The sequence below is a fragment of the Microtus ochrogaster genome, unplaced genomic scaffold (assembly GCF_000317375.1).
Source record: "Microtus ochrogaster isolate Prairie Vole_2 unplaced genomic scaffold, MicOch1.0 UNK20, whole genome shotgun sequence".
Taxonomy (NCBI): domain Eukaryota; kingdom Metazoa; phylum Chordata; class Mammalia; order Rodentia; family Cricetidae; genus Microtus; species Microtus ochrogaster.
The window spans coordinates 629210-638479 of NW_004949118.1; the positions used below are offsets into that span (position 1 = coordinate 629210).

At 44.6% G+C, this 9270-nt stretch overlaps 1 pseudogene; it reads left to right on the plus strand.

Moving 5' to 3' along the window:
* Positions 1-1731: 1731 nt before the first annotated feature.
* Positions 1732-1809, plus strand: LOC113458410 (annotated as a pseudogene).
* The last annotated feature ends 7461 nt before the right edge of the window (positions 1810-9270 follow it).

Here is a 9270-nt window from a genome sequence, read left to right on the forward strand (position 1 = left end):
GCTCCGCCTCCGCCGCGGGACGCGCGCCGCGGGCCCCGCCGGGAGAGAGCGGCTCCCTACTGGCGCGGGCCACGGAAAAGGCATTGAAAAGTTTCCTCTGGTCCCTATGGCAACCTTGCGGCGCTGCGCGGGGTTTCAGAGCCCAGCTGCCAAAAAGAGTGCAACACTGTCCGTTGCATGATGGTGTGGAAACGCTATGCCCATGTAACACGAGTGCACGTAGATCTGATCACTGCAGAGCCTGTATCTTTGCCTATTTCCCTTCCAGGCTCAGTTATAAGACCTCCTATTTAAAAGTACACTTTACAGAACGGCTGCCACAGTGACTATTAGGGGTGTCGGCTGCCTTTTATCTTGTTTTTCTGCAGTCGGTTATTTCGTTGGAAATAGAGATGGGAGCCTGTGGCAACACTACCAAATGTCTGTTAATTTCTCCGTGCGCACGGTGAGCACATTCATGCAGTCTCGGGGCCATAGAGACATACATTTATACAAACTGTCTCCTGGATGGGCCGGGACACATTGTCCTTACAACAACACAGCGTGATGGGCATAGACTCTGCTAGGGCCCAGGAAACCAGTTCTCTGCACAGGCAACCATTTCATTCGAGTACCACGGTGTGGGATTATACCAGGTTGCCTCAACTAAGGCCCATCAGAGACGCCCTAACCTACTAGGAATTTTTGCTTCATTGCGGCTTTTCATCTTATTCACGGGCAATTTTTTTTTTTTAAAGATCGAAACTTTCCGGTCACTGTTAGAAGGATCTTACTCCACTGTGGAGAAGTGCAATTAAAAGAGAAAGGACCCTCTCCTCAATATCCAAGCTAATACACTGGAAACAGAGACACTTCCCTGACGCGCGCCTTGAGTCAATGTGGTTCCCATGAACCGGCATATGTGGCTTACAGCCTGGTCTGTAGAACGCGCTGTTACTGTTTGTTTTCCAGCGGTTCTTTCTCCAACTCGACTTTTCCTGTTTCTCTCGGGTAGGTCTCACTACCTCCTACCTTGGGAGAGAATAGTCTCAAGTTTCCTTCCTTTCGTCATTCAGGAAGCCCTAGACAAGCCGCCCTTCCTCTGCCACCGCCCCCTTGGGGTTTGACAACTTACTCAGGATTGGTTCACGTTTCTAGTATTTTCCTCATTCTCTGGGGGATGCCTGATTTATACTATCCCTGAGGCAGAGCAGGGAGTAACTAAATATCTGTTGAATGTCCCTCGACTTCCTGTACCTGATACCTGTCAAGTTGGGGCACACCCCGCTCCCATCTGCTCACCGCTCAAGTCTTGTCTGACCTTCTGACCCTACCACCTTCCGGTTCCATAGCCAGGAGCCTTTCCCCACCAATTGCCCCACTTCTAGTCTAGATGGAGCTTAGTTTTATTTTATTTGTTGTTGTTGTTTTGTTTTCGTCTGATCAGTCTTCTTCCACGATTTCAAACAAGGGAGGCATTCTTATCCCTTCTGTAGTTTGGCAGAAGATGTTTTTCCCTTGGGGCTTGTGTTTTGTGCTATTTTGATGTTTTGTTTAAGAATGGACATTATGCTGGGTGGTGGTGATGATGCATGCCGTTAATGCCAGCTCTGGGAGGCAGAGGTAGGGGGATCTCTGTGGGTTTGAGGCCAACCTGGTCTAAGAGTGAGTTCCAGAACAGTCAGGGATACACAGAGAAACCCTGTCTTGGAAAATAGCACTAGGAGGAAACAAGAAAAAGAATGGACATCTCTCCATGTACTTTCCGGACTTGTTGGCTATGGCAGCCTCCCATTACAAGCCATGGAACAGCATATTCTTCCAAGATCAGACGAGATGGGGCGCGTTCAGGGTGGTATGGCAGTAGACGGAACAGCATATTCTTACTGATTGATAAAGCTCTCTCTGTTTACTCAGTGTCTGTTTCTTATTTGCCCAAATAACATCCTTGATAGTTAAGAAATGGAATGGGCATGCTCGCTAAACTATTCTTAAACCGTTTCTAGATAGTACCTGAACTCATTGCTGCTACATGATGGAAAAAAAGTCAATGTATCAAGAAAAGCAAGGTGATGGTGGCTAAAGTCTTTCCTAGTATCTTACAGTACTCTTCAATTTACATCTTGGAAAATGGTTGCTTTGAATATCAATAGGCCATGGTTTTAATATAAGCTTGAACTTTCTTTCAGCTAGTATTCACAAAAGATTTGTGTGTGGGCATCTTCTCCAATCCCATCTTCAGTGAACTCCCCCTTACTCCCAATTGTGTTCCTTAACTTACCTGTGTCCCGCATATGAGTTACGACCTCAAATAGTGGACCCCAAAATACTTGTAAACGGCTCATACAAGGACACCTCAAACTTTAATTATGCTTAATTTCCATAAAGGCATATCTCATTCTAATCAAACATCTGGGGCTCACTCATTAATGTATATCAGCTATCTTTCATGTGAGGTTAATTTGTCTTTTTTTTTTTTATCTTTAAGCTTGGTAAATCTGAGAAGGATTTGATAAGCCGTAAGATCTGTAAAGATGAACTTTGGACCATTCCTTTTTTTCCAGCTAAGCCAACAGAACCCTTCAGGCTTTCTGCTTATCTCATGAAGGCAATATCACCGGACCCAGCTACCTGGAACCCCATAACTGAAGCGTCTCCTTCCTTTGGAAGCTTGTTCCTCCTCTACTCATGATACTGCCCAGGCTAATGTCACCAAGGTCCCTCTTGCTGCCAAACATGTTGGACTCCTTTGGGACCTGCATCTCACGAGACGTTCTTGACACCATTTCCTTCTTGAAGCTTCCTCCTTCCTCCTACCTCCATCAGCTGAACGGCCACAACAGCCATGTGTCACATCCTCTTCGTTTGTCCAATATGTTGCAGTAAATCTCTCCATCCCTCTGAAAGCAAGGCAAAGGAGCTTTCTCCCCATCCTTGCAGTCAGTAATTGATTGCCTTCAGTGAAAACTCTGACTTCCCGAGGAGCACATCCAGAGAGTTCCCTTTCGCCCCAGTGTTCTCTCCTGTGCATCTGCTCTGCATGCTCAGTCAGCCCTTCTGCAATGTGATAGCCTTTCCAACGTTCATTTCCATCTTCCTTGCATTTTCCTCTTTACAAGAAGTCAGCAGGCTTGCTTCTCGCTCAGAGAAGTCTGCTGGCGAGATGAAAAGCAGAAGTTGTCTGAAAGACATTTCCTTCCTGCCTTTTATTTCCAAAACTCTAAAATTACCAAAGTCAAGAAGGAGAAGAGGTACCTTTCAGGAAATCCTGGAAGAGAATCTTTCTCTGGAGTCAGGAGGGGAAAATCGTACGCACTCCTGTCTGGCAGTTCAGAGGGCGGGGTGGGGGCTGAAACTTTCAAAAGACAACTTTGCTGTTTCTGGCTTTGGCATTTCCTGGGTCAAACGACAACCCACATTTCCGTGCCATCACTGTATGCCCAGCTCTTTTTGAAATTATATCCAGCCCAGACTGAGACGGGAGTGACTCAGATCGGCTCCCGCAGCTTGTAACTTAGAGATGTGGAAAATTGTCCCCAGGCCTCCAAGACTCTGAAAGCTGGTTTTGGAAAGAGAGACTTCATTTTTTAACTGACTCACAAGAGTGTAAATTTTTAGGTGACATAGCATAACATGCCATTTCAATACATGTAAAGTAAAGTGTAATGATTAAACCAAGAAAACTGGCTTACCACTGAGATGTTTAGATTCTTTGACTGAGGAACATTCATAATGTCCATGGGTAATTTTATATGTGCAATTAATTGATGTCAACCATATTCATCCTCTTGTACCTTAGAGCTATACAAGTTCTTTCTTCTCTCAGTTATATGCCTGCCCCTGTTAGCCCTCCTTCCTCTTTTTCCATCTCTCACATACTCTTCACAGGTTCTGACAACCATTATGTCTGCTTGCTCTCCAGTCCTGAAGAGCTCAGCAGTAGCTTTCAGGTGTAGATGAGAATGTCCCCAGTTTGATCATCCTCTCTCAATGGCTTCTACTACCCTCCCCTAATCAAGGACTTTTTTTCCTCAGGTACATAGGTTGACCCTGTCGGGGTAGCAATCATAGCTCTTCCTCAGTGAATACCAGGCAATCAATAAACACCTACTGGACAATAAAGATGGATTTATTTTTCTAGGAATATGCTTGTCTCGGGGTCCAGATCATCTGTCCCACTAAAAAGAAAAATACAAGATTGCTGCATGGTTATAGGGACAGACCTTCCTGGGGTGGCAAGGGAGTGAAGGAAAGACAAACACAGAGAGAAATCTGAGCCTGAGTGATGTGAGCTCTCAGTGGGAGAAACTGCAGCACCCAGGAAGCTCAGCCTGATTGTTACATACAGTTGAATATGGAGGACGGTTGTTTCACACAGCTGAACAAAGAGGTGGGGTTGTTACACACAAGTAAACAAGGAGGCAGAGTCCACAGCTGGATAACACAGGCAGGTTCAGTCTTCATAGAAGAACCCTCTGGAGGGGCGCAGTCAGTCTTTGAGTCCTGAACATCTCGGGAGAAGTTATGATGGACGTCTGTTGCAGACACTGTCAGCATCCACACAGACAAAAGGGAAGGCTTCCCATTTCCCTCAGGTCTGGGGCTGGAGTCCTATCTATAGCAGACACTATAACAACAATACACATTCATTCAGGACCCCACACGCTCAGGGCTTCCTCCCCTACTCACGCAAGGCAAAATGTTTAAAATACATTCTGGAAAAGTCTATGAATGGGCAAGAAACTAAGATGTGGAGTAGCAGGAAGACAGGATGAAGGCCAGAGCCAGAGAGAGCAGAAGTCACCCTCTGGCCCCAAGGCTATTCGCTAAACCTGAACCTGGACATTGCTTTCTGCAACCCTGCCTGAAAGGGCAGAAGGAAAAGATAGCATCTGCTTACTAGAAGACCAGTAAAAATTGGACCCCCCCAGAAGCAAAATAAAAAAATGAGGAAAAAATAACAGTGTTTTTGAAAGCCCACTCCCAAACTCACCAAAGCTGACACACGTAAGCCAGAAAGCAGGTCTAGAAGCATTTTGGAAAATTTGGAACATACCAACGAGAGTCTGTGACCATAATGCAACTAAGACAAGGTTTAATTTCGGAAGGTAACTGACCTGGTGGTACAGACAGGGCTATCATCCCAGTACTTGGGAGGAAGAGGCAGAAGATCAAGAATTTGATGCCAGCTTGGGTATAGAATAAAACCTTATCTCAAATGATAATAAAAAATAAAGTAATTAAAATTAAATAGGTAAAGATAACTAGAAAAACTGATAGGCTAAGAGAGTTGTGGTCAAGAAACAAGGAGCTAGAATAAAGCTGCAAAGCTATGTATTAGATATTTGATACTAGGTATTAAAGCTTCGGAAGCAACGAGTAATTAATAAGAATTGTAAGAGAAACCTTTTGAGATGTAAAGAGCTTAAAGGTTAGAAAAAGAGCAGTGAAATAAATGCAAATGGAAGAAAGTAATAAAGGCAAAATAATAAATCTGGAAATGAACATACAGCTGAAAAACACCTACCCAAGTTAATCTAAGACTCGTAAATGTACAAACCTTGTGGAAGACAATGTAGAAAAAAAAAGGAACCCACCTATGTGACTAATACAAAACTATAATCACTGCTGAGTGGTGATGGTGCACGCCTTTAATCCCAGCACTCGGGAGGAAGAGGCAGGCGGATCTCTGGGAGTTCGAGGCCAGCCTGGTCTACAAGAGCTAGTTCCAGGACGGACACCAAAGCTACAGAGAAACCCTGTCTCGAAAAAAAAACTATAATCACACACAATCTACAGATTACAAAGAGATTGTTGTTTTCATGCTAATCAATTTGGAAACTGAACAAGACAGTGAGGACAAAGTCATAATCATGCAATTCCAATGTCACTCAGTATAGATGCAAACCCCTGGATGGCATTTTAGCAATTTCAACCTGGCAAAGTAAGACATCATAGCCAAACCAGCTTACTGACGAATACAAGTTGGGCTACCACGAGGGAAACAATTAGGGGAATTCACCACGTTAAAGACCTGGTGGTTATCTGAACATATGCTGCCATCGGTCATCCACCCGAAGTTCATGGACAGTTAAGAATGCTTCTCTGTGTGTTTGTTTTTTAAGACAAGCTCTCATGTTGACACCTGGCCAGTCTGGAACTTTCTGTGTAGACCAGACTGGCTTCACAGGGATCCATCTGCCTCTGCCTCCCTGAGTGCAAGGATTACAGACAATTGCAATCACACGCTTCAGGAATGCTTTTCTTGAAGAAGGGAATTGATAGAAAGCTTCAGAAATTATTACAAGCTACGCTTCCTCAGAAAAGCGAGCACAGTGTCGTGTTTGCTCCATATTTGCTCAGTATTGTGTGAGGACCAAGGTAGTAGACGATGGTAAGAAATATATATCCAGATTGGCAGCGGGAAAATCACAAGAATGTGATAGAGAATGTACATAGTCAAAAGAATATTTAAAAGTGTACAGAGTGTAAGCCTTTATAATGTTGCTAGATGCCAGAGTCAGCAGACAAAATCATTAGGACTTAAAAACAGTGACAACAAAGAGGACCTTTTTGTTGTTTTGTTTTTTATCTGTGTTTTTAAAGATCCTGCTCTATATCAGTATTCTCTGAGACACACTGCTATCTTCATCAGATCAGCTGTGCCCGCTTGCAAAGGTTCATAAGAGGTGGGTTGTGGAAGGTTGACTCTCCCTCACAAGAGGAAGGGCAGAGAAGGTCATGGAAGCTTCAACCAAGCATCTAGCCTCACTTCTCAACCAGTTATGCACAATCGTGCTCTAGCCTCACATGGCCTTGAGAAAGGGCAAGGAAAGACAAGGGGAGGGGTCTCCAGCTTCAAAGCTGGCGGGAATCATCTTCCATGATACATACAGACCTGGTGTGGCTGCTTAGAAACCACCCACATTCCTGCCCATAACCCCTTGCCCATAGCTCTGTAAATAAGTCTAAGAAACTCATTGGTTCCCCCGAGTGGAGGGGAAACCATACCTTAGCTTGTGGTTGGGAGCTTACAGGAGGTAGACATCATTTAAATCTTCCTCAGGTAAGAAACTGTAGCAACAGATCTATTCTGAATGATACCAAGGAACAAGGTACTAAGAGACAAATTTAACAGAACACATGCCTGACCTTTATAAAGATCATTCCAAAACCTCACTGAAGGATCATGAAGAAGATAAAACGATAGGAATGATGTGTGTGCGCACCTGCGTGTCCGTATATATAGACTAAAGATGCTGGGGTGGAAATGAAAGCCCTCAAGCTCAGCAAACACTCTGCCAGTGAGCTACACTCCCTGCCCTTGATCTTATGAAACAGTTTTTCTTTTCTATCTCAGGCTGGCCTTGAAGTCATGATTTTCCTGCTTCTGTCTCCTGAGTGCTGCTGCAGTTATAGACATGTGTCATTATACCCAGTTAGAAATAACAGACAGAAAGATCTCTATAATTACCTAGGGAGTCAGTGCAATTATACAGAGGCCTATTCTTCTAGAAATTCTTAAAGAATATGAAAGTAACTACCAAAACTCCGATAAGAAGGCCAGATGGTATTGGTACATGGATAGACAAAAAGATTAAATAGTGTTAGGGAAGGGGAATGAGAAAGGATATGGGGACTGAATTTGACCAAAGTACATGACTTACATGCATGAAAATGTCATAAAGAAACCTGTTTTGTACAATGACTATGCACGAATAAACACAATAGAAATGCCCACGACGAACACGGAGCAGGTACTGGGCATGCAGCTCGGTTGGTGGAGTGTTTGACTAAAATGCAAGAAGCTTTGGGTTCAATCCCAGTACTTCATATACAGGAGGGGTGAGGGGTGAATGCCCATGATCCTATCACAGTTCTAAAGCTTAAATCATACATTAAAGCCCACAAACCAATAGTGGGAGACTTCAACACTCCACTCTCACCACTGGACAGGTCAGTCAGACAAGAAACGAACAGAGAAATAAGAGAACTAACAGATGTTATGACTCAAATGGACTTAACAGACATCTATAGAGTATTCCATCCAAAAGAAAAAGATCCTATCACTTAGAAAGCAGAAAGGCAAGGATTGGGAGTTCAAGGTCATCCTCAGCTACTTAGTGAGTTTGAGGCCAGTAAGCTACAGGAAAGGAAAGGAGGGGAGGGGAGGGGAGGAGAGAGATTGAATTTTTAAAAAGGCATGTGTATGGCTATGTTAACTAGCTTGATTTACTAAGGGGAGCAGAGGAAGCTCTGAGTGAGTAATGTCCCTAATGAACGTGTATTGCTTGACATGGACACAGCCATGTCAAGGAATTCAGCCTTAAACCTATGGAAAAGTGGCAAAGTCTCTCTTTTAGGGCAGCCAGTGACTCTCAACCTGTGGGTCATGATCCCTTTGGCAAACCTCTGTCTCCAAAAGTATTTGCACTGTGATTCAAGCGGTAGCAAAAATACAGTTATGAAATGGCAATGAAAATAATTTTATGGTTGGGGTCACCACAACATGAGGCACTGTATTAAAGGGTCACAGCATTGGGAAGGCTGAGAACCGCTGCTCTAGAGTGAGGCTGAGAGAGACAGTGAAGCCTTCTATGTGTGGGTGTTGATAATGTGTGCAGAAAATGACCACCACAGCTTTCTCTCCACTCCCCCGTATTTTGACCTGAAGACTGCGCCTGCCAAGATTAAACTGAACTTGCCTCCTGGGTTCGGCTTGTACACCGTAAACCCTGCCTCCTTCTTTATCTGCGTGCGACAACCCTGCCACCTTGTTCATCTGTACACAGTAAGCCCACTTCTCTGTTCAACTGTGTGTAAAATACACTCAGTTTCTAGGCGCTGAGGCCTCTCCATCAGCCCCACCACGCCAGCTTTTTGTGTGTTTACGAGTTTGTCTTTTCCCCTCCCTCACTCCTGCGTGAGTGATTTGAATGAGAACGCCCCCCTCAGGCTCTTTTGGTTGGAGCACTGGGCTCCCAGTTGGTGAAACTCTTTGGGAAGACTCAGCAGGTGTGGCCTTGTTCAAGGAGGCACGATTTGAGCTTGAAGAAGCCTGGCACCATTCCCAGGGTGCTCTCTGCCTTGTACTTCAGATCCAGATGTGAGCTCTCAACGGCTCCGCCACCATGCCTTTGCTCTACCACCGTAGACTCTCCCTCTGAAAATGTAAGCCCAATTAAATGCTTTTTTTAATAAGTTGCCTTGGTCATGGTGTTTTATCGTGGCGACTGCAACGTGAGTGACCTAAAGGTAGTACCAGGAAGTGGGCTATCGCTGTGGCAGGCC